The sequence below is a fragment of the Myotis brandtii genome, unplaced genomic scaffold, assembly GCF_000412655.1.
Source record: "Myotis brandtii unplaced genomic scaffold, ASM41265v1 scaffold250, whole genome shotgun sequence".
Classification (NCBI taxonomy): Eukaryota; Metazoa; Chordata; class Mammalia; order Chiroptera; family Vespertilionidae; genus Myotis; species Myotis brandtii.
In genome coordinates this window covers 6,851,753-6,858,068 of record NW_005359478.1, presented here as the reverse complement: position 1 = coordinate 6,858,068, position 6,316 = coordinate 6,851,753, and positions in this window count along the sequence as shown.

Below are 6,316 nucleotides of genomic sequence, written 5' to 3'. Positions count from 1 at the left end.
TTCAAGTTTGAAGAGGGATAGTCCAACTGACTTGGTTAAAAAGTAACCTCTCTGTCCATGTTAGGGCCACCAATCACACTGTGGTCTGGGGACCCGGGCTTCAGCTGCTCAGCCCCAGTTGAGTCACCTGTAGCTGGAGGTGAGGGTGAGGACAGAGATAAGTGGCCAGGGGTGATCACTGGCCAGCCGCTCTCCACAGGGACTGGTTTTATTTTCCTTCCTTCCTTCCTGTAAAGTGGCAGAGGGGGCATTCGAACTCTAATCTGCCCTGTCCCTCTGGGTCCTGGGCCCACACACTTCCTTCTACCCTCTTCCACCCTCCTCCCTCCACTCTACCCCTAGATTAAAGGGAAAGGGGCCCCCAGCACTTGCCCATGATCTGCCAAGGGAGGGCCTGTCTTAGGACTTTGAAACAAAGGAAGAGCCTCTAAAAGCAAAAAACACAAAGCCCTCCTGGTTCAGATGACTGGCTGTCAGGTCTGCTTCAGTTTGCACCTCCCAGGTGTCAGGGAGCAGTCGGTTTACAGCCATCACTAGGGCATTCCATCTAGGAATGCATGCACACTGCCTTAGCCATCAGTGCCTTCTGAGTCAGGAGCAGAGAAGCCAAGCCGGGGAGGGCCCGGCCCACCCCCTCTGGATTCTCTCAGGAGGCTCCAGGCTGCTCCCCTGACCTCTCATCAGAGCTTCCCTCTGCTTGTTATCCCAGCACTTCCTAAGCACCGCCCCTTTAATCCCACCCTCACCTCCCTGTGGGTTGGGGCACGGAGTCAGGTCAGTCAAGTTCATCAAACATTTTGGGCATCAACTCCAGGTCATGTTCTGGACTGGATACAAGGAACATGAACCTGTTCGGTTCTCTCCTGTCCACACAGTGGCTATTGAAACCCTCACTTCTGTCCTCAAGCTTTTGTCTGAGTCACCACCCACCCCTTCCTACCCCATCATCACCCACTGGGGGACTGTTGTTTCCAGCACAAAGAAGATGGAGCTGAGACTTCCTAAGTCTAGGGAGGGTGGTGTGTCCTCTCCTCATCCCTCACCTAGACAGAGCCCACCCTCCACCCCTCAGGGACTGGGCTCTGTAGTACTGACCACTCTCCCTCCTCCCTCCTGCACCGGCAACCTCTGCCTCTGTGCAGGATCCTTTCCCTCTGTATTTAATTATCCTCAAGTGCTCCTCACCCAGAAAAGCAGCAGCAAAAACCAAATCACCCCACGGTAGCCTCTGTTTGTTTCCCTTCTTCGTCTTGAAAATGTTGCCCACCCTGTGTTTCTGCTTCCTCTGTTTCCCTTCTTCGTCTTGAAAATGTTGCCCACCCTGAGTTTCTGCTTCCTCCCTCCTCCCCTTTCCCTTCCTTGCTGGGAAGCAAGCCTGGCGGAAGGCAGCAGAGGACAGCATGACTGCATCCTGCAGGTCCCTTGCACGCTCACAGCTTCTGCAGAGCTCTTCCTGCCTGGCCCCACTGCCTCCCTCTGCACCCAGCACTCCTCTTAGGACACTTCCTAGTGTATGAAGCTGGTTTCTTTCATTGTCTCTGCCACCCGGCTCTGCCACCACGGGCTTGTCAGTACCTCTCTAGGGACACTTAATCTTAGTCCCTAGCTCTGTTCCTGACCCACAGTAAGCATTCAGAAACATTTAAGTGAAGTGATGGAAGGCATGCTGTCTGCTTTGGGGGCGTGCCTTCTCTTGCAAGAGACAAGCTGTAGACATGTGTTATAAATATAATGTGTAAAGTGTCGGAAAAGGTGCAGATATTACCCGGGCCTAGGAGGAGGAGGGAGGAACCCAGTGTGTGAGCTTGACTTGTTGTGGGAGTGACAACCCCTTGCCTGTGTGAGGCTGCCTGCTGGTGGCAGTGCACCAAACAGTCCCTGGGACAGACAGCGCCAGCAGCTGGTTAATGCTCTGCCAGTACTTGGAATGTAAATGCATCTGTGTTTGTATGAATAAATATACAATTCAACAGTTATATGTGACACTGGAGAGGGAGAATGGCCTGGTGGCACCGCCATCTGGCAGCTCCAGCACCAACAAGTGCACAGTGCCACCTTCTTTTCAGTACAAGTCCCGGGTCCGTTTTTATAAAAAATGAAGTCCATGTCACAGGCTGGGGAGTTGCTTTCATGTCCCATATCTGCTTGGCTTTGTCCTTCCTAGCTGTGTGGTCTCAATTCTCTGTTCCTCAGGCCCGTGACGTGTAGAGTGGGGGTAAGAATAGCATGTACCTTATGGGGTGGTTGTGAGCATTAAATGAATTAATGTGAGTAATACAGGTCAGCACTTAGGACAGGGCCCGGCCTATAAAGACCTGGCAGGCACCAAGCTTTTACTATCTCTGCGATCTGGGGCCTTTGTTATCCTCTCTGTATGGCGCCCAGCGCTGTACATGTACAAACCCTTCTATAGGATGTGGAAAATGCTGGTTGTTGGCTTCCTAGGGGCCATGGATTAGGGATGGGTGCCGCTTGGGGTTAAGGGTGCCAGATGTAGCAAATGAAAATACAGGACATGCAGTTAAATTTTAATTTCAGATAAATGGCAACTGATGTTTCAGTATAATATGTCCCATGTAATATTTGGGACATATTTACACAAAAAAGTGTGTTGCACACTACTGCAGGTTTCTCAGGGCCTGGCCGTCTGACCTGGTTGCCTGTGCTTGGCCCTGGCGGAGGAACAGGCAGGAGCCAGGATGTAAAACCTAATGTCCCAGCTCCAGTCTCTAAGTCTGGCCTCTTGTGGCTTCGGGCCTTAGCCAGGACTGTTCCCTGTGTCTCTCTAGCGCCCGCCCAGCATCACCTGACACAGAGCAGGCATGCAGGGGAAACTGTGTTGATGCACTGGCTGGCTGGCTGAATGAATGAATGAGGTAGGCCTGTGGCTTGTGGGGTGTGATTTGAGGCCGTGGAAGGCTTCATCCTCAATATTTCTAGCTCAGGTTTCCCTGGAGGTCTACAGACTACCACCAGAGAACCAGTCCTCTGAACCTTCTGTCCCCGGAGCCTCTTTCAAAGTAGAGTGGCCTGTCCACAGACACTAAGCCGCCAGCAGCCATCATGTTGGCCGACTGTGTGGGGATGTGGTTAGGTGGGGGTGTTGGGGGCTCCAGATTCCTGGATGTGAGTCCCAGCTCCACTCACAGAAGTAGACGTTTATTCTCCCTATATTTTTCCCATCTTCCATTTTGCCTGGCCGCCTCAAAGCAGTTCTGCATGCCCTGGTACAAGACTAAACACATGACAAGCGTGTGCCATTGGGACCAAGGGAAGGGAAAGAGATGGGTTTCCCCAGAATGAACTGGGCCAGAGTGAGGAGCTGGGAACTATTTGGTGAAAGCAAATTGGGAAAATAGCAGCAGGTCAAAGGAGCTTTCTGGCTTCTTCCTGAAGTTTCCTGGGAGCTAAGGGTGATGTGAGCCTGGAGGGACCGCGGTGTCTCAGTAGTAAATAGTATAGACGGATCAACAACAACGCCATTGTTTATTGAGTGCTCCATGCCTGGCACTGTCCCATGCACCTTACAGGAATTATCTCACTGTGTCCTCAGAGGGGCTACTTCTGCTTTTCCATGAGAAAGCTGAGGACTGGACTGTTGAACTCAGAAACCACCAGAAGGTTTTCTTCAAAACTTCAGTTTGTGTAAGATCCTGGGTGAGAGACGAGGCTTGCAGAGTGACTGAGGGTAAATTTATTCAAGCCAGAAGTAATGGAGCCTTGAACTTGAATTTGAGTCAATTTAAAGAAAAAGAAATGTGATACTCGGTTTGCCAGCTTAAATGCAAACTCCTGTGCAGCACTCCTTCCTTATGGACACTCCGTGTTTTGACTCTACTGGCTCGGGCAGGTGCCAGGAGGAGAGTGCCTGCCCTCCCAAGGCGAGGCTGGAGGAGGGTTGAACTGGACTTAGCCCTGTCACCGTCAGCTCCCCCGGGGTTGGGAGAAGGAACAGCTGCTTATGTGCAGGCACAAGTATGCGCCCGGTGCCCAGAGCTGCGCCTCCCAGCAGGGCTCTGAGTAGTATCTCCGAGGCCACGGGGGCAATGCCAGCCTGTGGGCCCGGGCCAGCCTGTGTGCCTCCTCAGCATCCCGAGGAGCTTATCTGGTGCAAATGCTGAAGGTTCTGGTTCAGTGGGCCTGGGCGGAACTCCAGGAACCTGTATTTTGGAAAGCACCCCCAAAGATTCTGATGAGGGGTAGGTAGGTTTGGGAGCCACTGATCCAGGCCCACCTCCTACCAGTTCAGGCTTCCTCCCTGTCCCAGCCCCCTGCCCATAACTCGTCCATCCTTAGTTTGAACACTTTCAGCAACAGGGAGCTCCTTGCTTCACAGGCTTGTGTGGTCGGCTGTTCTGATTGCTCAAAAGTTCTTTCTTACACTGAGCCAAAGGTTGGCCTCCCACTGCCATTCCCGACCCACGTTCCCTGTCCAGGGCCAGGCTGCACTGCCTTCCCCAGCACCGCTTCCCCTGCTAACCCTCCACCTGAGGGCCAGTGCCCGCAACCTCCTCATGCAGAGGACTCCCAGAGAGAACTGCCACTGGTGCCTGTTTACAGGTTGACAGCCAAACCTGAGCCTTTCCCCGAAACGGGTCTGGTCGGGAGAAGAGGCAGAGATGCCGCCCTCTCCCTGTGCAGACACTGCCCTCGGGGAGGCTGCTGAGGTGGAAAAGCCCGTAAAACAAAAGGACATGCAGAGTAGGCCTAGCCTCACTCATACGTGAGCCTCATTCCACAATGGCTTGGGCTCTTTTTGTTTTAATTATCTTAACATTTTTATTCAGTTGCAACCAGTGCTTTATATTCTGCCATTTTCATAAAGCACCATTTTTTTACATCTCTGCATAGTCTTTCTAATTATCATTATAATGAGCACACAGCTTGGCATCCTGCAGCCTGGGTTCCAATTCCCGGCTTCTGCCAACACACTGCGGGCGCCCAGGCAGCCACTGTTCCTCTCCATTAGCTGGTCGTGTTGGGCTGCACCAGCCCCTTATGTTCACTTTCTTGCTTTATCCTCCAGCGCCTGTGCCCTCACCATACTGCTTCCCTGCCACTTGGAGCAGTGATAGAATGTCACACCCTTAGGACACTGTCCATGGGGACCATAAAAGCAGCTATTTTAGATGTTACCTGTTAGACCACCCTTTGCCAATAATCACCACCATTTATGGAGCCAGGCTACCACGGCCCATCCTGGGCTGCGCATCTGGCATACATTATCTCAGGCCATTCTCAAAGCAACCTATGAGACAGTCATACACAGCTCCACGTTACAAATGGGAAAAGTGAGGGTCAGAGAGGTTCAGCAAGTTATCCAAGATCACACAGCCATTATAAGACAGAGCAGGGATTGAGTCTCAGGTCAGTAAAACTTCTAAGCCTAGGCTTATGCCCTGCCGACACGCCAGGAGTCTGATCTGGCTCCCTGTGTATTTGCACTTATAAAAATTAGTTCAGCAAACCTTGATGATTTCATACTTCTCCACTCCAGGCTTAGAGACATGCTCTCTCTCTCTTACGGGTGAAAGACATTTCTTCTCAGCCCACTCTTGCAGACTGAGCAATTGAGGCACAGGCACAGGAGGTCACTGGGCCAGAGAAGGGTGGAGGACGAGAACTCAGACCTTACAGAGAGCAGGTAGAAGTCCAAGGTGAGAATGGGGTCATCAGAGGGAGGTGCCCGTGGTGGGCAGGTCCGGCTGCAATTCAGCTCCTGTGAGCTCCTGTCACCAGAGTCAAACCATCCCACCTCCGCACCTTCTCCAGGAATACCCTTCGCCCAGGCTGTGCCCACGCCGCCCTCCTCCCCGGCCTCCCCTGACCATACCCACCACGGCAATCACGCGCTCCTCTGAACTCCTCAGCAATTATAGCTTCAATAATTCATTTGGCAATTAATCATACCCTGCCTCGTGACATCTCTTCTGTTCCGTGTCGAGCTGTTATTTCGAAGTGCAATTGTTTAACTTCCCAGGAGCAGCAGATGCCGCCTTGCTAATCTAGATTTTTTGTTGTTGTTGTTTATTTCCTGGCAGTCAATCAAACCAGGGGGATAAGTTTGAGGCCCCCACGGGGGTGGGGGAAGGGATGGAGGTCAGCAGGGGTCCTCACTGCAGAGGTGGTGGGAGCCAAGCTAGGAACCCTGCTGACAACAGTTCCTTGAAGAGTTAGACAGCCTGCGACGCTCCTCGGCATCCTTTCCTCCTGATTCCTGGGCAGTGAAGCAGCTCTGGATACAAACAGCCTCAGGAATTTTCCATGCGTTTGTACAGTCCCCTGGACTGCACTGCATTTCCTGTGGGCAGAGGCC